At 43.3% G+C, this 26431-nt stretch overlaps 1 protein-coding gene across 5 annotated transcripts in view; it reads right to left on the bottom strand.

The window, feature by feature from the left end:
• Positions 1–26431, bottom strand: part of ERAP1 (endoplasmic reticulum aminopeptidase 1) — a 114541-nt gene that overhangs the window by 28757 nt on the left and 59353 nt on the right. Inside the window, exon 1 of one of the 5 annotated variants that reach the window (XM_004420351.3) lies at positions 4980–5339. The exons of 3 other annotated variants lie outside the window; for them this stretch is intronic. The gene's annotated coding sequence lies outside the window, so the exon portion shown is untranslated. Of the gene's footprint in view, positions 1–4979; positions 5340–26431 lie in introns of those variants that run through there. One more of the 5 variants, XM_087430006.1, reaches the window with a different exon arrangement.

Raw genomic sequence — 26431 nt, 5'->3', positions numbered from 1 at the left:
CTGAGCAGCTCACTAAATGGGTCAGAGAGTTGCCAGAGACATTGGGGAAACCAGGGTCATGAAACAGGCAAAGATGGACATCTGATCAGGTGACCACTCCCCACCCACACTGGACCTCGGAGGAAGCCACCGTACTGCCTGGAGATCAGATGCTGACACTGCTGCAGCCACCACTAGCGTCAGATCTCCACCGCCCCTGCAACTTTGCATTACTTGTTTCAGCTTCAAATTCCCAACTTTGAACTCCAGTTGTCAGAGCCAAGAGGTGTCCACACTACGAGGCAGGAAAGTGGAGAAAGCAAAAATCTGAACTTCGCAGTTTCTACAGCGGGAGACAGGCCTTGCTTCCCGCCAAGCTTACAAAGTAGAGAATTCCTAAATCTTAGGAAATGTAGGAAGGAGTCTTAGATGCTAAGTAGCTATGGGGGAGAAAGGCAAGTATCCATAACGATAACCTTTAACAACAGTGGTGTCTGTCAAATTGTCATGCCAAAAGCTAATTTAATATTTATTTATCCAGGAAAGACTTAAAAAGTTTATGGTGACTTTCACGATAGTTTGTGACAAACATATCAATCACCTACATGTCTGTTACAATCATCCAACAAGTAGGTGTTGAACACCTGCTCCTTACAAGGCTGTGTGCTGAGCTATGTGGGATATAATACTACACACGACACAAATCCCACCCTCAAGGACCTCAAAATCTGGAAGGGAGAAAACATTCATACAGAAGTAACAAAATACAACACAGAAAGTGTGGAGTGTTTTAGGAATAATAATAACAGAAGAGGCTGGGGGAGAATGGAATGCTATTTCCATAATAATCTGGGAGAGAGTGACTTTGGCTGCAGAGTGACTCTGGGAGGCCTTCATGCAAGACCAGCATTTGAGGGTGGTCTGGAAGGATAGGTAGGATTTGGAAATGAAGGGAGGGCATGAAAAGCATTGCAGGTGGAGCAAGCCAGGGCAGGAGCTAAAGCACAAAGGGAGAACACACAGGGCTATTCAGGCAATCGACGTGGACAGAAGGGAACCCCAGGAGAACGTGATGGAGAACGATTATTCACAGGCAAGGAAGGGAGTGACTCCAAGAGTATGCTCCAAGCATGCTGGGACACACGCTGCAGACCATATTTTGCACTTCATTTTAAAGGCCACGGGACACAAAAGGAATGTGAATTTTAAGGGAGTTGGCAATCCATGCCCCCAGAACCAAGCATACTTCTTTCTCTCTCTTAGACAAAGACATTTCTCTAATGGGTGCTTGCCAGGAGGGGCCCCTCTCAAGCGAGCTTAGGTAATTGGCCCTAATTCCCTCAAACTCCTCTGGCTCCTGGTCATTTGGATCAGATGAGAAAGGTACTAATGCTGCAATGGGGACCCCTTAAAATGATCGTGGTACGTGGGATTCTCCCTCCATGTCAGTGGTTCTCATCTCTGTCTGCATATCAATGTCACCTAGGAAGCTTTTTAAATGACAGAGGCCTGGATACCTAATTAGAACAATTAAACTGGAATCTATGGTGGTGAGGTCAGGGCATCAGAATTTTTTTTAAAAACTTCCCAGAAACTCTATTGAAGAGCCAGGTTGAGAACCTCCTTGCCAACCTTGGTCTTATCCCCTGAACCCTGTGTAAGTACTGATATGCTGTTCCCTACCCCTCACTCTCCATCCTGCTCTCTTCCCAAACACACAGTTAAAGGTATCTACTTCTCCCTCCCCCTCGGAGTGATCTGGGAGCTAAACAGAAAGGATATCAACACAGTAGAGATAGCCAACCACTGAGACACCATAATTCCAGTTCAAAAGGCACCACCCAGGTGAGACAGAAAAGAGGGAGGACAGGTTTTTCTGTTTCTTGGTTTTTTGCCTAGGAACCAACTAAACGATGCTTCCAGCCATGGAGGGTTGGAGCAGTTTGGAGGAGAAGAGTAAAGTTTAAACACCAAAATGGTAGAGTTCCTGCCCCCATCTCCTCAGGCAGAATCCCAGGGCTGGGCAGACTGATGGATTTCCCCAGAAGTCGGGAGACCAGAAGTAAAAGGAACTTGTGTGATGCTTCCACTTGGAATTTCTCAGGGCAGTAGCTTAGTGGGTGCAGCCTGTGTTGCAAGATGGTAGAGAGCGCAGTGAAGGTGGCAGGTTCAGGCCTGCCTGGACTCCGGAAGTCCCGGAGTATTCTCCAACAGCCCAAGAGGAGACCTGGAAATTCCAACTGGTTTTGAGCTGACAGCAAAGCCCATGGGCTGCTGAACGGGTTGACAGTGGGACCTCACATCAAAGGCTTTATAGGGTTGAGTCCATGAGGGGAGGGGCCAAAGAGAACATGGCTGTGTCTCAAGGAGGATGCAGTTCCAAGAGACCAAAAAGGAACATGTAATGTAGAGAGCATAAATGTGAGACTACATACACATATATAATTATAGCTCTATTAATAATAAATATATATTGGGCTTACAGTCAGGAAAGAAAACTTGGCTTTGAGTTCTTGCTTTGCCACCTACTGTGTGACCTTGGGGAGATTATTTAATCCTAGTTTCATTTTCTTCATGTGTAAAATGAGATAATAATAATACCTCTCTCACAGGATTGTTGTAAAGATTAAATGAGTTAAAATATTTTCAATCATTCATTCCACAAATACTTCTTGAAGGCCTACTACGTGCCAGGGGTTTTGCTGGGCACTAGCAATGCAAGACAGTGCAGGTCCCTGACCTCAAAGAGCTTAGAGTGTGTGTGGGGGGGGGAATTTTTAACAAGTTTACACAAATATATATCTAGTTACCAACCATGATTAGGGCTATGAAGGAAAAAGCATACACATACTGAAAGAGAATAACAGGGCAGACTAAGTACATTGGGGGCTCTCCAAAAATATTTTAGGTGAGATTTAAAGGACAAATTCAAGTTAGCTAAGAAAAGAGGGAGAGGGAGAGTTTTCCAGACAGAGGGAACAGCAAGCATATTTGCAGACTCAGAGGCAGTAGAGAGTGCTGGTTCTGAAGGCCAGTGAACTGGAAGCACGCCACAGGAAAGATGTGCCTGGAGAGGTGGAGAGGGGCCAGACCACCATGCAGCCTTGTAGGCATCTTAAGGATTTTGGATCCTGTCCTAAATGCAATGAGAAGCCACTGGGTTTTGAGCTAGAGTCTTAAGATCCAGGTAACACTTTAAGAAAATCACCCCGGTTGTTGTGTAGAGTGTGGAGCAAGAAAGAAGCAAGAGTGAAGGTCTTGCAAGAGACCATTAGAAAGTAGTCGAGACAAAGTAAGCTAGTGGCTTATACTGGGTGGTGTCAAGAGAGTGATGGGGGGGGGAGACAGAGGATGGATTCAACATCTATATTTAGGGTAGACTGGAAGTGGGGGGGGGGGGTGAGGGAAAGGACATATGGATGGCTGCCAGGTTTCTAGACTGAACATCTGAGTAGTCATAGGTGCCATTTACTGAGATGGAGAAGACCAGAGGTGGAACAGATGTAAAAGAGTGGAGAGGGAATCAAGGGGTCATTTTTAAATATGTTTAATTTGTGATGTCTATGAGATCTCCGAGGGGAAATATCAAGCAGGCAGTTGAATACACAGGTTTAGAGCACAGAAATAAGGGCTTTAAAAGCCTTTCCTGTACTTGACTGTATTCTTCTAAAGTTAGCAAAGTATCTTCCTTTGGCGTCTAATTTTATTAAAGCATCTTTCACAATGTTGTCAGTGAAAGTGCAACAGCAACAAAGTACCTAACTTTGCTTCACAGCCAGGAAGAGTTCAAGATACTTGAGGAACCTTGTGTAGGCTGCCTTTGGTGATTCTGCCTTTTCCCATCCACACAGGAGGTCAGAGCTAACTGGTCCTGGGTTATTTCACCTTTCCCTTTATTGGGACACCACGAAATGTGAAATCCATCATCATGAGGTAATGAACTTTCTTCCAAAACATTCTGAACAACGAAATTAACGAACACTGATAATAGCTTGTCACTGCTGGTAAACAATAAAAATGTTGAATTCGTTTTTTTTTAACATATTAAAATTTCTCTATTTAGGCCCACCTGAAAATGTGCTACATATCAGTACAATTCCAAATCTTTGGGAAAAGACACAATTCTGTCCAATTTTTTTAAAGTATTTTTTAAATCGTTGACCACATCCTGAGTTGAGAGCAAATACTCTGGGCATTTCATAGAAAACAGAGCATTTCTTTCTGAACCTGGCCTACACAAAAAACCTCCACGAAAACTGTAAGGAAGTGTCTGCTCTTCTCCTTCCTCATGAAATTAACTTGCAGGCCCATCTGCCGAACAAGATACCCAGATAGGAAACTTGAATTTGCTCAAACAGGAGAGCTTTATCTGAATAAAACCCACCTAGAGCCAGAGTGAAGCGAGGGTCTATAATTGCTGGCAAGAAATACAGGAGAAACGGGGCGGGGGCGGGAGTGGGGGAGGCGCAGAATTGATCTTGAGGACACTTACGGACGCCGGTCCCAAAACACCCCCACCCCAGGAGTAAACTCAAAGCCACGTTCGTGTCTCGGGCAACTATCCGCAAGGTGTCCTACTTGGCCGAACCCCGCCGGCCACCCACCGCTCCATTTGGCCCTGCTCTGGAACGTGGTGGAGCGGGCGGCCGGCGGGAACCCAGCCGCAAGGCGGAGCGCAGAAGGAGGCTCCCGCCTGCCGGGAAGGGCGCGGGCGGGGGAGCGCGCGGAGCAGGCGCGCCGGACCTGCGCCCCCAGCCTTCTCCTGGTGGAGAAGGACCCAAGCGGGGCTGGGCCTGCCGCCGACCCTGCCGCCCTCCCGGGACGCGGGCCCAGGCCCCACGCCTCCCCCTCCCAGCGTCGCAGCCCTCTGGCCCTCCTCCTCCCTGCGCCCTGGGCCCTCGGGCCTCGCCGGCGGGCGCAGGGAGGAGGCCGGGGCCGCGCCCTTCTCCAGCCGCGCAGCCCCCTCCCCGCGGGGCGCGCTGGGGACGAGCGCGCTGTACCTGTGGGGCTGGGACCCAGCCGGCTCACCCTCGCGCCGCCGCCGCCGCCGCCTGCCTCGCCGGCCCCGGGACCGAAAGTGAAAGTGGAGCCCGGGGAGCGGCAGGCGGGCGCGAGGGGCGCTGGGCCCGAGCCCTCGCGGCAGGCGCAGGGGAGCCCCGGGCTGAGGCGGGAGCTCGGGAAGGAAACCCGGGAGTGGGGCCGAGTGAGGCACACCGCCGTTCCCAAGACGGGAATCCACAAAGGAGCGCTGCACGCAAGGGAAGCAGCGGGGTTGCAATACGGTGGGGATCTGGCGACGAGGAGCACCGCTTTCTGACAGCGATCATTTTCTCTGCGCGTGTCTTTGGAGGTTGTTTTGTTTTGTTTTAAGAGGTTAGCCTTTGGGGCGTAAGGAAATGTCCAGTGCTCCTGGAGGAGAGTCGGCCGGCTGGACAAGAGCTCGCTTCTCCCCAAGCGAGACGGGCTCGACGCCCGTTGAACCCAAGAGGTGTCCATCATCTCGCTTCTGCAAATGGGCTGAGACCTCATGGCCCGCCTCAGAAAGAAACAGAACCCCTGAACAGCTCTGTTGCTGAAAAAGCTGACCTGTCTGGTCTTTCAGTGTAGAGGGGTCCCGCTAGGAGACCCCACAGAGGAAGAAAGGGATGTAGATGGGCCCGGCACTTCCCCACCATCTCGAAGGGACCCCAAAGATTTGCTGCTCTCCACGTTTAAACGTTCCCCCTGCTTTTTCAAATCAAATGACCCTTTTCTGCACTCCCCTTAGAACATTAAGACGATGAAACGGCCAAAAGAGCCGGTCTTTAAACAGTTGAGGGTAAAGGAGGTAACACACCAAGAAAACACAAACGTTCCCCCTCACCAAACGCTACAGGTTAGTGAGTGGACCACGGTCCGCTGGGACCGTTTGCTTACTACATTCAGCCTTTCTCCTCCCACTTCCTTGTTAGCCGCCTTCCCTTTGAGAATTGGTGTTCCAAGTCACTGAAATAGTGTGTGTCAACTTTCTTTTCTCAATCTTATCCCTCCTTTTGAAAAATATAATATTTTGTTCTGCATATTCTCTCCAGTCAAGGACATTTTGTGATATAAAATTAACACTCTGTCCCCAGGCCCAACCAGGGTGGGAGCAAAGGAAGTTTTTTCGCTAAAATTCAGCAAGAAACGAGGGGCTTTGGGATCAGGGAATTTCTGCATGTTAGCAATTGTGGCAGGGCTGTCAGTGGATGGCTACACTCTCCAAGGCCTTCAGGTGTCAGTGAGTGATCCCACTTTGCTCAGATGAGAGCTTCTTGTCCAGTAAACTCATGCATTTCTTTGCTTTTATATTTACATTTTTGGATGTGATGGTTTCCCTTTAGTTTCTAACGCAATTTTTAAAAAAAATATTTCTTGAAGGTCAGGATGGAAGGAGCTGAATGCACCAAGTAGTCTGGAGGCTGCTCTAAAAGCCAACTGAGAAGGCAGGAACAGGAGTGCCTTTGCGTCAACATGGTCCTGGCCCAGGAAGCTGAGAAGTCAGTAAGGAGAAAGTTAACACTTCTACTGCCTCTACACTGTTCTCTCACAAGCTCTCCCTTGCTCAGACTTTAGACTCATTTATAGTGGCCATGATTCCCTCTTCAGAGTCCAAGTGCACTACAAATAAAGCAATAAGACAGAGGATTTGGCAGCATTCCCTTCCAGTTTCAGAGCTCTAGCAGGAATATGTGGGATGCAGAACTTAGAGAGAGGGCTTTAAACTTGACAGAGTCCCAGTTATAGAGTCTGTGGGATCAAAACTTAGCAACTACCAAGCTTAGAAATAGTATCAGAGGGAAGCAGCCAGAAAGAACGGCACCTAGGTTTATAGATTACTTACCAGCTGTTAGATACTGTGCTAAATGCTGGCCATATGCATGTGTGTGTATAATTTCATCTTTTCTGCAACCCTGTAATGTAGGTATTATACTTTATAGATGAAAAAAGTGAGAGAGGTTGGCAACAAAGTCAAAGAGAAAATAAAAAGTGAAACCTAATTTTGAACCCTAGGTAGTTCTCCAAACCTAGGAACCCTAGGTAGAACTCCAAAGTGCATGTTTTCTCCACTAAATCACAGCTTCCTCAGCTAGCTGTTATGACTATCCCTGCCTTCTCTTCACCCGCATTTCGCTCGATAGACCTAGCTTTGCTCTTTTCCAGCCAGCCCCTATGAATTTCCTGTCCAGAAAAACCTTCCTGGAGCCTCCAAATTTCCTCCCAGTGGATATTAGTTTACTGTGCTGTAACAAAGCAACTCTAAGACATCAGAAGCGTAGCAACACAAAGCTTTGCTCCTCGCTCACTGTACACAGCCACTGTGGACAGGCAGGGTATTCTGTCCGGGATGGCCACTCAGCACTCAGAGTGGCAGAGGCTCCTCACCTTGTAGGTATATCCATCTGAAGTTTTTGGCCTTCTGAATCACCATGGCAGGAAAGAGGTAGTCCGGACAATTAAGTATCAGCCTTTCCCCACCTCAGGGCTGAATAACACACATCATTTCCATGCACATTTCATTGGGCAGAACTAGCTACATAGTCTTCTGTAACTGCAAGGAGAGGTTGGTAAACACTAATAATATTGTCTACCACACAGAGTAAGAGGGTCAGCTGAGCCCATCCATTTCAAAGGCTTCTCAGTGTCCTTAGTCCCAGATGTGAGCTAGGAGAAGGAGGGAGTCCACCTCAGGCTTAAGCCATTTCAACACCGGGCTATTATTGATCAATTTTTTCTTATATTGGATCCCAGATTTTGATCAAATGGTGTTCAATTTTGCTCTGATTGATTGAATCAGTTCTGTCTTCATTAGCTTTTAGCTAATTAATGTCAGCATTTGGCTCATTTCTTCTCTTTTGCTGCCGAAGTTGCTGCCATTTTGATCATATTACTACTCTCCTTTTTGATATCAAATCTTACCCAGAATCATGATGTAGGAAATAGACAAAAGCAGGGCTGCTCTGATTAAGTGGGACAGCCCCACCAGTTCAGTCCTTGCCAACTGTCTTCCAACCCCACCCTCTCAGCCTCCACCCCCACCACACACACACACACACACACACACACACACACACACACACACTATGGTCCCTGAGACACCTCCACAGGCTCCTAGGGCCCCAGAACTCTATTTTTCAAATGCCAACTTAAAAAGGAATAGCAATGATTCTCATTCTTGATATTCTTGATAATGAGGATGACATGTTTTTTCCTATGTGCCAAATTGCCAGATAGCCCTGCTCAACAAAATCTATACCATTTTATTAACAGTCAGAAACAGGGACAGTATAGATGTCAACTTAAAAGAAGGACTGTTCCAAAGCAGGCCACTAAGCTCATAACAACTAGTAAACTCCTCTGAAATGTAGTGGTTTGAAAGCATTTATATATACTCTATCTTATGATCCTCGCAGTGTAATTATGTAGGTGGCTTGTAGTTCCATTTTTCTGGAATGAAGAAACTAAGGATTCAAGATGGTAAGTGGCCTACCAGGGGCCACCACATAGAGAGAACCTGCTCTAAGTGAAGCATCTTCACTTCTAGTTCTAGTGGAAAGCAGAGCTGACAGACAGAGACAGAGAGAATAACCCTACTGAGGCCCACAGATCCAGCTAACTTGAGCAAGCCCTACCCTTGGACTTTCCAGTCAAGAGAACCAATAAATTCCTTTCTTGATTCAGCCAGTTTGAGTCAAGCTTCAGAAAGAATCTGGAGTCACCATTATGACAGAGCACTAGAGGAAGGAACAATGGATGCCAGCTTCTGTAGGAGAAACTAGAGTTCTTATTAAGTGAACAAAAGTGCTGTCAGACTCCTAGGACTTCAGGTCCTGAAGAACATTCTGGGTGACATTGAGGATGGATTATGTCTCCTGTTTTCCCTCCTTCCTCAGTCATGTTTTCAATAAACTCCCGCCACCTAAGGTAACCTGAGCATATCCCCAGTTCTTGCAGCCTGACAGACCCCAGGAAACCCACCCCTCTTCTGTCCTTCCTCAGAATGTGAAAGGGCCCACCTCACTGCTCTCTAGCCAGCATTCTAGATTCCTATTGCTTTTCCCTTTGCTCGTTTCAGTAAAGAGGTAAATCACCATTACACGTTTTTAAAATTTGTATTTCTTTCATTACTAATGAGACTGAACACATACACTGAACATATGTTGATTAGATGTTTTTACTTCTTATTTCCTCTTTTGAGAATTTTATATTTATGCTTGTTGTTCATTTATGTACCGGAAAATCATTACTTAGTTACATAAAAATAATCTATAAGGGCCGGCCCTGTGGCTTGGTGGTTAAGTGCACGCGCTGCGATGCTGGCGGCCCGGGTTCGGATCCCGGGTGTGCATCAAGGCACCACTTCTCTGTCCAGCCTGAGGCCGAGTCCCACATACAGCAACTAGAAGGATGTGCAGCTGTGACAGACAACTATGTACTGGGGCTTTGGGGGCAAAAAATAAATAAAAATTAAAAAAAAAAAATAATCTATGACACACGAGAAATCCAGGAATTCTATTAAAAATGTAAAATGTCACAATCAGCAAGTCTCTGTTGTTTCAAAGCAATCCCACAAATATGTCTAGATGAATCATGTCAATTTCTTAAAAATCCAGACCTGTGGCTGCTACATTAAGGTATTTGAGATGTCGGAGTTTTCTAGATATTGTCAATCTGAACATTGAAGCAAATCTTGATTCAGGAAGCCTGGTATCCAGACTTTATCTTGTTTGTGGCTTTCTCTGCCAAAGAAACTATACAAAGAATGAGTTAACCAGCTAGGAGTGAGCATGTTCTTTGCATATGCCAAAAGTAGTAATAAAAATCCTGGAATTAAAGTAGGTAGGTTTACTGTTTTTTCTAAAGAACCATCGTTTCATGCTACCAAGCAGTTTTCATGCCCTCTCACATGCTGAGGAGGGACGAAAGAATCTGCCACATTAATGTTACTGTACATTGAAGGTATTTCTCTTATTGTAATCATAGGCTGTAGACAGTCTACGTCCTTGAGGCAGAGAAGGAGATATAGATCAGGAAAGCAATTGATGGGTGAATAATTGGGAAGAAACTAGGGAAGGAGCTCGACTCTAGAAGCTAGAAAGATTTGATTCTTCATTGAGCTGAAAATGTGAATATCTCCCAAACCAGAAATGAGAAATTAATAGCTGACTGAAATTTCTCACTTATGGAAAATGAGTCAGTTCAGACCACCAGAAGAGCTGATTCCAAAACTCAGGAGAAAGATAGCATCTGAGATTTTGAAATAAAGAGACCAGGGCCCAATAACTGGATTTGAACACTTGGTGAAGAAGATGATTAAAGGTAGAAAGAGCTTTTACAGGCTAGGGAGTATATTATAGGCCCAATAGAAGCCCAAAGTCAAAGAGACTTTTGAAAGAGAGGCAAAGGAAGAGGGGTCCTTAGGGCTGGGGGTCAGGGCAAGACCTGAGAGGGCCAGGGCAGCTGCAGATCTAATTGAGTTATCTGGGCCTAACACCAAAGATTCTAGAAAGACCCAAAGTACTAACCAGCTCCCACAGCAGGGCCAACCCAAATCTATATCAGGGCAGAAGTTTGAGAATCTTGCTTAAGGTCCATTTCCCAACTCCCAATCCAGCAGGACCATAAGGAGGGAAGGAGTCCAGGCCTGAGTGGTTGTATCAGCCAAAGACATCAAAACAAAACTCCAGTTAAATTAGTGAGAATTCAGGGCTCTTCTATTTATGTAGCATTGTCTTGGATTTTTTTCCCCCTTGGCTTCCCAGTCCTGGTGGTAGATTGCTAAATGTTTGTAGAATCTGTGTGAGCTTAGCAGTCTGACAATTCCCATACTAAAGGATGAAAATAGCAAATTCATAATAAAGTCAAATTTTATATTACTCATTTAACCTCTCTAGTGCACTGCAAAGTAAATAAAACACCCAAATTATTGACGTTTCCTTCCTTCCTTTTTTTTCTTTCTTTCTTGTTCTCTCTCTTTTTCTTTCTTTCTCTCTTTCTTTCTTTCCTTCCTTCCTTCTTTCTTTTCTTTTCTTTCTTTCTTTCTTTCTTTCTTTTCTTTCTTTCTTTTTCTTTCTTTCTTTCTTTGTTTCTTTCTTTCTGTCTTTCTCTTTCATTAGTTATTTATTAATAGATACAGTGAGTAAATAGAAGCAAAGGAATGCACCAAAATAACTTAGAGAACTTCTTACAAAAAAAAAAAAAAGAAATTCCTGATCCTCACCCTGAGAAATTCTGATATCGTAGATTTGCATTGATCTATACTGTAGAATTCAAGGGCAAGTGTACGCTTTCTTTGGGAAAAAATTTTTTTGTTATATCACTACTGCACCGAAGGCAATGGGGATACTCCAAACCTTAGCCACAAAAGTAGGAGGATTAGTGAACTCCTAAGGGCCAGCTTCAAAAGAGGACAGCATCAGCTGTTTGAGTTCTGGAAGCTCGAAGGAACTACTGGGGACGATGCAGATAGAGGAGGGAGGAGAGGTGGACAGAGTCTGCAGTCAGTTATGGTTGTTGACACCTGTCTGGATCATTCCCTCACACTCTTCTTAATCAATTGAGAAGTGGAGGGGGCGGTCCTGGTGGCTTAGCAGTTAAGTGCGCGCACTCCGCTTCAACAGCCTGGGGTTCACAGGTTTGGATCCCGGGCGCGCACTGACGCACCTCTCGTCAGGCCATGCTGTGGTGGCATCCCATATAAAGTAGAGGAAGATGGACATGGATGTTGGCCCAGGGCCAATCTTCCTCAGCAAAACGAGGAGGATTAGCATTGGATGTGTGCTCAGGGCTGATCTTCCTCACCAAAAAAAAAAAAAAAAAAAAAGGAGAAGTGGAGGGTTCCAGGCTTGGAGATCAAAGTATGAGTGCTTTTTTTTAGTGCAGAGAGGCCATTCTGTTTGTGGGTTTTGATCTCTGAATCCTCAGTTTGCAAAAGAGAGACACTGCACGGTGAAGAATTAATAAATGTCAACTGGTTAGAGAGGACAAACTCTAAGGAGAAAGATGGCCTACAGACAGGAGGACTATATCAACTAGGACACTTTTGAACACGAAAGTGAATGTTAACCTAATGGGGGCACAGAGGGACAGACAACAAGCATAAATTAGGTCTCCACATTGGGAAAGCCAGAGGGCAAGGAAGCCCTTTGCTGCTGGTCAGCCCCAGGGCATAGAGTGAGATAGAGGAGGATGGAGAGTGGATCTGAAGGGGCAAGTGGAAGATCTCCAGCGCAGACATGTTGAATAATGGCACATGTTCCCTGTGAATTTAACTAACCACATATCAGTTAGGGAATGTTCCCTATGAATCTAACTAACCATGTATCAGTTAGGGACTGTGATCACCTCCTAATTCACCTGTTCATTGAAAGCAACATATAATGCCAATCTCACTTCATGTTTTGTATCCACGTATTACAAAGGTGGAAAAGAAAAATAAAATAACCAAAAGGGCCAGTGACATTTTAAAAACTAATTTCTATGTTGTATAAGTCATAGTTCAATTATAGAGAGTAGAATCCATTCAAGCCATTAATCAGCAAAGGATTTATTGTAGGCTTTTACATGACTTACATAACCATTGGGAAGGCTCATAAAACACACGTTAGAGGGAGCTTCCAGGAACAAATCCCAAAGCCACAGTGTAGAACTTGGCCACCAGTGAAGCTGCTTCTCTTGCCACCACCCAGAAGCCATCTGCTAAATTGGGCAGCTGCTGCCACAGCTGCTGGCTCCAGAACCATGTCATGGATGCAACAATCTGTCCCAGGAAAATGACTGTCTCAAGCGCTGCCTTTCTCCCCACTCAACTCAGTTCCAAATTCAAGTCTCCCTCCAGTTCTTCTGTTTGGCAGAGCCCACCGCACATCTAGAACCTGGGAACAAGGGAGTCTTGGAAATGAAGTATTTGTTTTCCAGACTCTGCAGTGGAGTGAGGAATTCTGAAAGGAGGCGGGAAGATGTACTGAGTAAGCCAATCATAGTGGCCACCACAAATGTTAAACTGTGTTGAAGCTGAACAAATAAAAAAGAAAGAAAACAATTATGAGGAGGCCTCAAGTAATTTTGATTGTTTTTATGTACAAAAAAAATAATAATTGGGAAATTAATTGTAGATTTAGATTTTGAGTCTCATGGGACACTTAGGAGTGTGACGAAGATTTGACTTGGTGACATAAGCACATTGCCAAGCAGCAAGTTATGATTTGGTATCTTCAAAATGGCTCTAGGGGCACTTCTTTTTCATTTTGGCTATTCAGTACCCCTTCTTCCCCTCCTTCTGGTAAATGCACAGTCACATGACTCAGTCCTAGTCTGGGATGAACGAGCACCCCCATTCTCTAGCTACAATGATTGGCCTAAGAATTGGCGCATGACCAAAGCCAGGGCAGTCAGAGGTCTTGCTCAGGATTGTTCTGGCTGAAGCTGACAGGAAAGCCTTTTTTTTTCTTTTTCTTTGTTGTCCCAATACTGTAGGAATGTGGCCTCAGAGGTAATGGCCAAGTTCCCACTGTGGGGCAATGCCTAAGAAAATGAAACCAACACCAAAGAAGGAAAAAGAAATGAGAGGCAGAGCTTGAGAGGCTCCTGTGTTGTACAGGTTTTCTGACTTCAGCCTGGAGCTGCCTCCCTCCTGCAGCTATTTCTTCAGTTCTGCGAGACATCCAGCATCCTTCCAATAAATCCTCCCCTGTGGATTAAGATCGTTTGACTGAAGTGGAGATCAGTCGCGTGCACTGTCTCAATTTTGTAACCTACTTGTTCCACCATTCGCTTGAAGGAAGGGAGTGTGTCCCATGGGAAAAGTGAGATTTTTTTTTTTTTCTTTGCTTCCCATGCATTGTTTGAAGTTGACCTAAATTCCAATGAAGCCTAAATCTGAACTACATTTCTAATCAACCAACATGATTGAAGTAATTTTGATAATGTCAATCAATTTCATATAAGCAGCCTCTATGAACAGCTCCATTTTTTAAAAGACTCATTGACAACTGGTACAGCACAATCCCCATGTCTTCACTCTACGAACAATTGCCAGCTGTGTAATCTGGAGAGCCCCAGATGTTTCACCCGTGATGGGAAAGAACCAAAGAAAAACTGCTTTGAATCCAGGAAGAGAGGAGAGCCTATGGATCACGGGGTGGGATTTGCGAGTGTGTGGGGTGTGTGTGTGCATGTGTGACAGAGAGAGGGAGAGAGAGGAATCAAAAACTTTTCCTACCAATAATACTCAAGCATGTTTCTTTTATTTGCCTTTAAGCTTCCTCAAAACTCAGTTATACTGTAAGTTTGAAATGACAAGAAAAATCTGCCCCAGATTTGTCTTTTCAAGCACTACAGGACAAATCAGATCAGCTTTTGGAAATGTGGCATGCAAAATCATCTCTCTCTGGAGGATTTAAATTAGGGATGAGTGCTCAGGATTGATATGCACCTTTCCAGCACAGCATTCTAATATTTTGTGAGTAATTGTCACCTTCCAGGACACCAAAAAATTGAGCATAGAATAGACTTTAATCAGCAATGGATTTAATATTCACCATTGTGACCATTTCGCGGTGACCTGAATGTCTAGACCTTGAGTAGTTTGTAATGTTGCTGAGGCATGAATCAGAATTACATGGACTGATGTGAGAGAAGGAGCCACTGGACTCTTGAGTGGGCCGTTCAGAATCCATACCCCAACCCAATTCTGTTGTTCTCTACTCATTATCACGCGCACACACTTTCTGAAGTGATGAAACCTAAAAAAAATTGAAGGTGCATTTCTGGAATTTCATTAAGAGGGGTCACTTAAAGTTTTAAAATTCATTTTACAGGAGAAACTACGTACTCAAATGATATTTGAGATCGGAATCTTGGAAGTCTTGAAAAAATCTGTAGTAATCTAAACATTACTAGTTTTCCTTAAGCTGTTGAGGATAGTATAATCCATGAGTAAGATGACATATGTTTTTAGAGTGTCTTATAAAACTGCTACTAGTTCTGAAAATGAGATTCTCTTTCATTTGTCTTGAAAAAAAAAGAGCCATATCCTTTGCAAAATTGCAAACAGCAAATGCTGATTGGTTAGTTGCCAGATCAAATGGTCTTTTCTCATTCTTTATCCTGTTGGTTTTTGTGCAGTATTTGATATCATTTATGACCTCTTCCTTCTTGCAATTTCTTACTTCCTTGAGAAGTAAGACATACCACTCTCATATTAATAACTCCCAAGTTGACTTACTTACAGTCATGCGCCTCATAACAGCATTTTGGTCGATGATGGACCACACATAGGACAACGTTCTCATAAGATTAGTACCATACAGCCTAGATGTGTAGTAGGCTATACCATCTAGGTTTGTGTAAGTATACTCTGATGTCTGCACAATGATGAAATCACGTAACAACACATTTCTCAGAATGTATCCCCATCATTAGGTGACCCATGACCATACTTTGATTTCTCTCGTGAACTCTGGATCTGTATAAATACCACTTACTCTGGAAATTTCTCTTGGATATTCTATAAACATTTTAACTTCAACAGACTCCAGAAGAGACTGCCTTTATTCCTCACAAACCTATAATCTCCTGTCTCCCCTGTTTGATTCCTTCCCTGTTGGCAGACCTAGGAGAAAGGCAGGCCTGGGCATTCAGTCCCATGGACCCAGGAGAAGCACAAGGTGAAGAAAAGGGCAAAGAGCAGAGGGATTCCTTATCTATGACCAGGTACTGGCGGTCGTCTCCTACATTAGACGAGTGCCCAAGTCAAAGCAAGTAAAACAAGCCTAACCTAGGAGCCAGTGACAGCTAGGAGATAAGATATATAGTCAAAAAAGGAGATCTCAACACAATTGGGAATCTGAGACTGGTAAATGCATGAGTGGACCAGAGGGAGCACATCTCCATAAGGAGAACTGGTATATTTCAAGAATTTTCTGTGTGCCACACACCTTGCCAAGCACTTTATATGAAGTGCATCATTTAATTCTCACAACAACACTATAGGGTATGTGCCATTGAAATTTCCACTGACTATTTTTCAATAGTCTCAGAAAACTGAGACTCTGTAAGGTGAGTAACTTGTGGGATATATATGGCTAGGAAGTGACAGAGCCAGGTTAGTGGTGGGACCAGGATGAATCCTAGCAGTTAAGTGCCCCTGCTTTTCAAATCTCTTCTGGTGTAGGTTTACTTCTAGTTTAAAAGGTGTCAGCAAGGGGTAGGCTATTCCAAGTGTGGTTATGATCTTGCCTTCCACCTAGTCAACCCAGCTAGGTGCCGTTAACATGTCACTATCTTCTGGGACCCTTCATTCCTTTACCACTCAACCTCACCAGGTCCTGTCAATATTACTCTCCAAAGGGTGTCTTGACTCTTTCCCTTCCTCTCCACTCCTATTGCCTCCAATCAGGCTTCAATCGTCTCACCTGTGCTATTATGCTATCCTCTTAACTAGTATTTTAACTTCTAATCTCTTCCCCTTCTTCAATCTGTTTTCCATACTATCTGTCTAAACCACTATCCTAGACAAGCATAGGGCCCAGAAATCTAAACCAGGAAGCCAGAGTTTGGCAAGGGATTAAGACAAAGCAACTACTGTGATGGAGAGCAGGGAGGGAAGTACGAGGTGGGAGGTGGGGTGGGGAGAGAAAGGGAAGCAGAATCAAAAAATGTTGTCCAGGGAAAAGGTGGGCCCAGAAACCTACATAAAGTCTAGAGAAGGTATCATTCCAACTAGGACCAAGCAGAGATTTTAAAAATTGGGTCTTAGGCAGAGAGGCTACAACAAAATTCAGCCAAATGAACAAGTTGAGGAAGTGTGACTAGAAGGCAATCGTTTCTTATATGGGACTTTAGATTTGCCTGTGGCTGGGAAGAGACAGGTGCTCTTAAGGACACTATATTAGTTTTCTACGCTATGTAACAAATTGCAGCAAATGTATCAGCTTGAAACAACATGCATTTACTGTCCCACAGTTTCTGTGGGTCTAGAGTCCAGGAGCAGCTTATCTGGGTCCTCTGCTTAGGGTCTCACAAGGCTGCAGTCAAGGTGTCCTCCAGGGCTGTGGTCTCATCTGTGGCTTGACTGGGAAAGGATCTACTTCCAAGCTCACTCAGGTTGTTGGCAGAATTCAGTTCCGAGAGTTTGTAGGACTGAGCACATCAGTTTCTTGCTAGTGTCCACTGAAGGCCGCCCTCATCTCCTAGAGGCCACCTGCAGTTCTTTACCATGTGGGGTCCCCCAACGTGGCTGCCTGCTTCCTCAAAGCCAGCAAGGGAGGGAGAAACTCAATCAAGGTAAGCATTACAGTCTTATGTAACATAATCATATAATCATACACGTCCCATCACCTTTGCCATATTCTCTTAGTTAGAAGCTAGCGGTAGGTCCTGCCCACACTCAAGGGTAGGGGATCACACAAGGACATGGACGCCAGGAGGCATAGTTCAGGGGGGCCAACTTAGGAGTCTATCCATCATAGATACCAAAAAATTTTAACACCACTTCTCATTTTTCCACCTCTCACTGTGTCCACTCCCATCACTCTAATCCAGACGCACACTATTTCTTGCTAGATACTACAACAGCCTCCAAATTCTCCCCATTTCTACACTTGCCGCCTTACAAAGCATTCTACACCAGAGACAAAGTTGTCTTCTTAAAGTGGACAAGAGACTTAGTCACTCATTCACGTGTGCAAAAAATATCACATTTTCTTATTTTATTTAAATTAAAAAATTCTATTCTAAGCTCCCACCCTGCCAGGCTGTTGGGATATTCAGTCTCAATTACTATTGGCTTCATTCCACCCTTACCCCAGGGCTCAACCCTGGTCCCAGGGCCTTACGCACCTCAGTCTTGGGTTTCCACTGGTTACCATGGAGATACTCACTCCCTAGGCTTCAGGTCCAGGGGCTCTACTGCCTCCAGGCCTTGCTGGGACACAGATAGCTTTGGGCCTAGGGTTCATCCTTCCTAAGTGTAGCAATGGACTTAACCTCTCTGAGGTCTTGAGGCCTCCCCAGGGACACTGTTACCTAGTGGTACACTTGTTCCTTCTTTCTTTGGGATGCACACATCTTCACCTTGACCTAGGTTGGGAATTAAAAAACTCCTCTTGCAGGTCCCGTGGCTGAGTGGTTCAAGTTCCACGTGCTCCGCTTTGGCAGCCTGGCGGCCCAAGTTCGCAGGTTCAGATCCTGGGCGCAGACCTGCTCCGCTCATCAGCCATGCTGTGGAGGCATCCCACAAACAAAATAGAGGAAGATTGGCAATGGATGTTGGCTCAGGGAAGATCTTCCTCACAAAAAAAAAAAAAAAAAAACTCCTCTTGCTACTTTCCCTCTCCTCTGCCCCTTTGAGTCACCAAAATATTCGGCTTTTGTCATAGTCAGGAGATGCTGCTTTGGAGCAACTTCTGCTGTAGGATACATAAATGGCCCCAAACAAGGAACGTAAAAGCCCAGTTACCTGCTTGAGATAGGGGAGTGAACAAAATAGGGGGAAAAACGTACAAATTAATACTTCAATTAATTTTCTTCTACTTTCTTCCCTCAGTAAAGCTGCATACCCAGACAGACTCCACCTCACCCCCTTTCTAACTTCTCCCAACAGAACGGGACCCAAGTCTCTATTCTGAAGCATCTTGCCCTGGACAAAAACTCCCTTACACAAAGCAATACCAAGCTTGGCAGGTGAGTTGTAGGTACTAGATGAATTTCTCATTCTACCCCACGCCTTCTTAGAGACATTCCCCTTAAAAAGATTCCTTCCTGGCACTGGCTCCATCCCACCCAGGACATCTGGCCCAGACCCAGCATCCTTGGAGTCCAGTAAGTCTCTGATGAACCTTACCTGCACCAGATGAGACTATAAATATGGGCCTACCTTCCAGCCTGAATCTCCAGCGATGTCTAACCTATTCTCAGGCCTCTTCTCTCACTAACCACTCTCCCTGCTGTTAGGAAGTAGCTCACATTAGGAGGAACGCAGGATAGTGGCTGCCATGTGAGTTGCTAGTGCCTTCCCTTGTTTCTTTGTCCCTCCTAGACAAGACCCTATGTGGTGTGTCCCCCCATCCTCCAGCCATACCTCAAAGGTCTCATTTCTTGCCCTCCTCTCTGCACTCCAGTCCCACTAGCCTTTTAATTTTCCTATTGCATCATGCTTCTTCCAGCTCTATGACCTTACTACATGCTTTTCCAGCTGCCTGAATTCTCCCCAGCCCCTACTTCTCTCCAACTCTCAGCTCAAATGTCGCTGCTTTCTCTCTCTGAGGGCAAGAGGGGCTATATGTACCAACTGAGTCTAGCCCTCTGAGAAGCAAAAGTAATTCCACTGCCTGATCCCTCTCTGATTTCCTGAGGTCACTCCCTAAGCCAAGCATGCCTAAGCTTTGTTATTGCTAGGAGTGGGTTTCCACTTAAAAAAAAAACAAAACTGTAAAATAGTTGAGAGAGATATGACACATCTTTGACCTAGCACCCAGCTAAAGATATAAAACATTGTGAATATAATTCAATCACTGAAGGTTCTCTTTGAGTGTGGTCTACAATGAAATGTCCGTCTTTCTCACAATTCTTTGGCACTTCTCTTTCTGGCTGTCTTTGATGTCCCATAGTTCCTTGGCACTTCCCTTATTGGCTGTCTTGGATTTGTTTTGCCTCTGACTAGGAGTAATGCCGTATCTAGTCTTTCTGTGGCTCTGGTATCCTGTCCAAGTTAGTTTCTCATCATGTGCTCCAGTAGCAGATCAATAGACCTATTTGGTAGGTTCTGAGAGACTTCTTCCTTGGTAGCCAGCTCTTTGGGAACCCACGGAAGGGGTCTCCCACCCTGGAGTCCAAAATCCAGCTCAGCAGCTGTCACTGTTGCTGTACTAAGTCTCTTTCCTCCTGAAGAAATAGGGCCGTGGCTGGAGTGACTGCTATAAACACATCTGGGCTGGCTCTCTGTGCCGAGGAGGTGAGCAGCCACCTCCCTCTCCTTCCCTATCTTGACCAGCTTTAGCAGTTGAAGGAGAGATTCAGGGGGGATGTTGAGTTCAGTCAGGCTGAGCTTGGAGCAGAGGGTGGCACCAAATTTTGCTCCTGCCCAAACCTGTTATGAGTTCTAAATAAGAAAGTTCGATGGGCAGTGTCCTCTGTACCAATGCCTGTCGTGGCTATGTAATTGCAGACACAGTCTTGCCAGGCTTCTGGATTGAGTTTAAGAATTAACATGCTGTATTCACACACAAAGCCTGATGTCCAAATGTTCAGCCAAACCCACTTGAGAACACAAATTACCTCAGAAATTAGATTCCTCAGATACTCTACTGGCAGCCTCATTTGGGGATTCGAGTGCCTCCCCCTGCTGTAGTTTCTGGTCATGCCTGAACCAAAACTCAAATGTCTGTTCTGCATACCCAGGAGCTTTGTCTCCACACATAAACTGGATCCTATTTTCCTGTTAAAAACCCCTAATGGCTTCTCTTGACACTTCCCAAGATCTGTAAGGCCCTACATGATCTAACTCCTATCTACCCTTCCAAATCATCTCATATCTCTCTTCCCTTTTCTAGGTTTCTACCATATTGACCTTCTTTCATTTCCACAAACGTGCTAAGCAGTTTTCTGCCTCACACATGCTGTTTTCTTAGCCTGGAAAATTTTCCCCTCCTGCCAACAACTGGATTTCAACTTAAATACCACCTTCTCTGACCACCTTAACAAAAAGTAGTCACATACCTGGTATTTGTTAACATAGTGCTAATCACAATTTTTTATTCCTTTTTAAAATTTTTCTGTTTCCTAGGTCGGTCTCCTCAGCAAGTTTATAAGTTCCATGAGGCCAGATCTTGCATCTCTTTTTTTCTAAGCATTGCTTCTGCTGCATCCTACAAATTTTGATATGTTGTATTTTCATATTCATTTAGTTCAAAATACTTCTTAATTTCTCTTGAGACATCAGTCTCTTGAGACAGATGTTTAATTTTATCTTGAGACGTTGGCACATTGTTAATTAGAAGTCTATTATTTTGTCTTCAAATATTTTGGGATTTCTAGCTATCTTTCTGCTGTTAATTTCTAGTTTAATTTCATTGTGATCTGAGAGCACACTTCGTATGATATTTATTCTTTTAAAGTTGGCGAGGTATGTTTTATGATCCAGAACGTGGTCTATCTTGGCAAATGTTCCATGTGAGCTGGAGAAGAATGTATATTCTGCTGCCTGTTGGATGAAGTGTTCTGTAAATGTCAATTAGATCCAGTTGATTAATGGTTATGTCTCTCTTTTTCACCATTGAATTCCCAGGATCTAACAGAGAACTTGGCCTAGAGAATGTGCTCCACAAACATTTATTGAATAAGAGGAGAGAGAGGAGAGAAGAGCAAGGGAAGCACAGTACAGTGAGCTCACATGTTATTCCCTTGATTAAAAGCTTTCAGTAGTTCACTATTAACTGCACACTACATTTTAACTATTGTTCTTCCTACTCAGCAGTACTATGTCACAATCTGTTTACCATATTTCTTCTCTTGTTAACACACACAATTATTTTATGTATCACTGTAAAAGGGAAAAAATCCACTGCCAAGAAAATCGTGAGATACCATTAATTTCAAAGACGTTTAACTATGGAAAAACCAGAGTCATAGAGTTGATGAATTACTGTAGTTAGCTAAAAGTCTGTCTTACCTGCTGGATGGCTCCATACCTTCTTTCCCTTTGCACCAAGCACAACATGTGACATTGAATAGATGCTCAATGACATTACTTATTTGATGTGTCGCTGATTCCCCACCACCAGCCACCTTGCTCTCCTTCATTCCCCAGCCCTCATATGTCCTGTGCTCTAATGCTGTTGGGGCTCCTGGCTGGCCAGAGATTTTCATTTCCTTTGAAATGCATTTGCTCCACAAAAACCTGATGCCTTTTCACTTTTCTCATGATCTCGCTATAGGCTGTGAGCTTCATTACAGCTAAATATCTGCCAGACTCACCTGTGTGCTCTTGAAGCTACTGTGAGCAACTGACGTCCTTCCCTCAACACTACTGCACCGAGCCTAGCATTGTCACCAGTGCATGGTAGGTGCTTTGGCACACAATGAGGAAGAGAATTTGGGCAGGGAGAACTTTTGGAAGCTTGAAATGAGTTGCTAATGACTCCTGCCTATTCACTAAGCTGGCCATTCCCTAGGCTTTACTTATTTTTAATATCTACTTAGAATAAGCAAAAAGAAGTAAGTAAAACTCAGGGTTCTTCACCCCAGTCAAAGAAACCCTATTCCTTTTCATCCCTTTTATATAGGACTTCTTTAAAAGAAGGATCCCAAATGGGCATCGTGGTGGAGTGAATGTAGCCACTCAGTTCACCCAGCGGGCGTTTTCTTAAACATGTGAATTGGCTGTGCCTTCTCCAGTTGGCCAGCACATCATTTCCTAACCATTTTACTGCAATAGATTCGTACATTCCTATTACCCACTGGACCCTTGAAAGCATCTGAATTTTTGACCCCTGCCTTGAACGTGTGGTTTTCTTCTCCGGGAGGACCTCTAGCTCACTCTGTCCCCTTAATTTTCTTACCCTCATTTTGAGATTAATTGGCCATTAGAGATGGGTCAATTTCTCTAACTGTAGGGAAAACTATACCCTGAAGTTGAAATAAACTGGTTATAAAAATGTTTATTAGATATATTTATTGGTGCAGGGTGTAGCTATAAAAATAATCCCTGCGTCTATTGCCACAAGGCTCAAATACCCATGATATTTATGAGGCACTATTGGAGAGGGGCGGGAGAGAGAGAGAATAAAAAATATTGTCACAATGTTAACATTTAAAATCGCATGAAGATTTTGGGGATCTGAGACCTCCCTCTAACCCCAGGTCTAATTCACACCTTCCAAACCGATCTTTCCTGTGTTTTTGTTTGGATTTTAGTAAAGCGCAGGCAGGGGGAGATGGTGTTGGATGAAATTGTAAAGACCTGGAGTGGTTCTAGTGAGTCCTTTCATTCACAGCCACAAGGGCAAGTGTTGTTTCATTTCCTTTTCTAAGCCAATTGGAGGTAGAAGACAAGAAATTAAGTTAAAAATAAAACTGAAATGCTTGCCTCTGTTTAAGGAATAAAAATGTTTCCTGGAATTGGCTGCTTTTAGTCTTTTAATAGTAGTTTCCATTTCACTTTCCCCTCTACCTCACCTTTTCCCCTGCCTTCTGCCCCCTGCATGCTACTCACCCTCCTGAAAAAAATTAAAGTTCCCCAATGCTTATCTGAAGAACACTGAGACCCCTGTATTGGTTGAAACCCTATGAGGGTAATAGAAGAGTAGTGGGTTCTGAAACAGTGACCATTATTTTTTCTACTTGGCCAATTTAAAGTCAAATTTATTAGGTTTCATAGTTATTTTCCAAGTAAGACTTTTTAATTCACAGACTAACCTATTTAAAGCTGCTGTGAGAAATTAGACCTGTTAGAAATAAACCACGCTCATCTTGTAAATTATTTTGAATTTTAGCCTGGAATTCTCCTGGCATTTATATAAAAGTAAAAATTTTCTACTCAGCACACCAAGAACAGAACCTTTGAAAACACAGATACCATCTCTGCTGCCTTTTGTGGTTCTAACCCCAAGTCCCTTCTCATTTTCTATCTATTATGGGGTCAATCCTTTAATTTATAGGTCTTTTTTGTTAATGAGATATAATTGACATATAAATTTGTGTAAGTTTAAGGTATACATGTTGATTTGATACTCTTATATATTGCATATTGCCACCATAGCATTAGCTAATGTCTCCATCATGTCAAATAATTATCATTTCTTTTTTTTAAATTTTTTTTCTTTTTTGTGAGGAAGATCAGCCCTGAGCTAACATCCGTGCTAATCCTCCTCTTTTTGCTGAGGAAGACTGGCCCTGAGCTAACATCTATTACCAATCCTCCTCTTTTTTTTTTCCCCCAAAGCCCTAGTAGATAGTTGTATGTCATAGCTGCACATCCTTCTAGTTGCTGCATGTGGGACGTGGCCTCAGCATGGCGGGAAAAGCGGTGCGTCGGTGCGCGCCTGGGATCCGAACCTGGGCCGCCAGCAGCGGAGCGCGCGCACTTAACTGCTAAGCCACGGGGCCGGCCCATCATTTCTTTTTTATGGTAAGAACATTTCAGATTACTAGTCTCTTAGCAACTTTCAATTATATAATATAATATTGTTAACTATAATCACAATACTGTGCATTAGATTCCCAGAACTCATTCATCTTCTAACCGCAAGTTTGTGCCCTTTGACCAGCATCTCCCCAATTCCTCCCTCTAGCCCCTGGTAAACCACCATTCTACTCTGTTCCTACGAGTTCAGTTTTTTTAGATTCCACATATAAGTGATATCATACAGTATTTGCCTTTCTTGCCTGACATCTCACTTAGCATAGCACTCTCAAGATCCATCCATGTTGTCACAAATGGCAGGATTTCCTTCTTTCCCATGGCTCAATCATATTCCATTGTATATATATGTATACCACATCTTCTTTATCCATTCATCTGTCGATGGACACTTAGGTTGTTTCCATATCTTGGCTATTGTGAATAATGCTGCAATGAACATAGGAGTGCAGATATCTTTGTGATATCCTGTTTTCATTTCCTTTAGATATATACCCAAATGTGGGATTGCTGGATCACAGGATAGTTCTATTTTTAATATTTTGAGGAAACTCCATGCTGTTTCCCACAGTGGCTGTACCAAGTAACATTCCCACCAACAGTACACAAGCGTTCTCTTTTCTCTACATCCTCACCAATATTTATCTCTCACCTTTTTGATGACAGCCATTCTAACAGATGTGAGGTGATAGCTCATTGTGGTTTTGATTTGCATTTCCCTGATGATTAGTAATGTTGAGCATCTTTTCATGTTCCCGTTGACCACGTGTGTCTTTTTTTGGAAGAAAATTTTTTCAGTTTCTCTGCCAATTTTTTAATCAGATTTATTTTTGTTTTCGTATTTTGAATTGTATGAGTTCTTTATATATTTTGGATATTACCCCTTATCAAGTATATGGTTTGCAAATATTTTCTCCTATTCCATAGGTTGCCTTTTCATTTTGTTAATTGTTTCTTTTGCTGTGCAGAAGCTTTTTAGTTTGATGTAGTCCCACTTGTTGGTTTTTGCTTTTGTTGCTTGTGCTTTTGGTGTCATATACAAAAAATCGTTGCCAAGACCCATGTCAAGGAGATTTTTCCCTATGTTTTCTTCTAGAAGTTTTATGGTTTCTAGTCTTATGTTTAAGTCTTTAATCCATTTTGAGTTAATTTTTGTGAGTGATGTAAGATAGTGGTCCAATTTCACTTTTCTGCCTATGGTTATCTGGTTTTCCCGACAACATTTATTGAAGAGACTATTCTTTCCCCATTGAATATTCTTGGCTCTCTTGTCAAATATTAGTTGACCATATATGTGGGGGTTTAGTTCTGGGCTCTTGATTCTGTTCCATTGCTCTATGTGTCTGTTTTTATGCCAGTACCATACTGTTTTGATTACTATAGCTTTGTAGTATAGTTTGAAATCAGGAAGTGTGATGCTCCAGCTTCGTTCTTCTTTTTCAGGATTGCTTGGACTATGCAGGGTCTTTTGTGGTTCCATACAAATTTTAGGATTGTTTTTTCTATTTTTGTGAAAAATATCATTGGAATTTTGATAGGGATTGCACTGAATCTATAGATGGCTTTGGGCAGTATGGACATTTTAACAATATTAAATTTTCCAATCCACAAACATGGAATATCTTTCCATTTATTTGTATCTTCTTCAATACTTTCATCAGAGTCTTGTAGTTTTTAGTTTACAGATCTTTCACTTCCTTGGTTAAATTTATTGCTAAGTATTTTACTCTTTTTGATGCTATTGTGAATGGGATTGTTTTATTTATTTATTTTTCAGATATTTAGTTATTAGTGTATAGAAACAGAAATGGTTTTCTGTATGTTAATTTTATATCCTGCAACTTTACTGAATTCATTGATTAGTTCCAAGAGTATTTTGGTTGAGTCTTCAGGATTTTCTATATATAAGTTCATATCATTTGCAAACAAAGACAATTTTAATTCTTCCTTTCCAATTTGGATGCCTTTTATTTCTTTATCTTACCTGACTGCTCTAACTAGGACATCTAGTACTATGTTACATCAGAGTGGTGAGAGTGGACACCCTTGTCTTGTTACTGATCTTAGAGGAAAAACTTTCAAATTTTCACCGTTGAGTATGGTGTGAGTTTATTATATATGGCCTTTTTGATGTTGAGGTATGTTCCTTCTATACCCAATTTGTTAAGGGTTTTTGTCATGAAATGTTGTTGTATTTTGTCAAGTGCTGTTTCTCCATCTATTGAGATGATGTAATTTATAGGATATTTTATGGATCATTACATTTTAATTATGACTACAAAGTAAAGATTGATA

This window comes from Ceratotherium simum, chromosome 4, assembly GCF_057802395.1.
Source record: "Ceratotherium simum simum isolate JZ-2026a chromosome 4, ASM5780239v1, whole genome shotgun sequence".
NCBI lineage: Eukaryota > Metazoa > Chordata > Mammalia > Perissodactyla > Rhinocerotidae > Ceratotherium > Ceratotherium simum.
The sequence above is the reverse complement of the archived record's forward strand: the minus strand, read 5'-3'. Positions and strand labels throughout refer to the sequence as shown.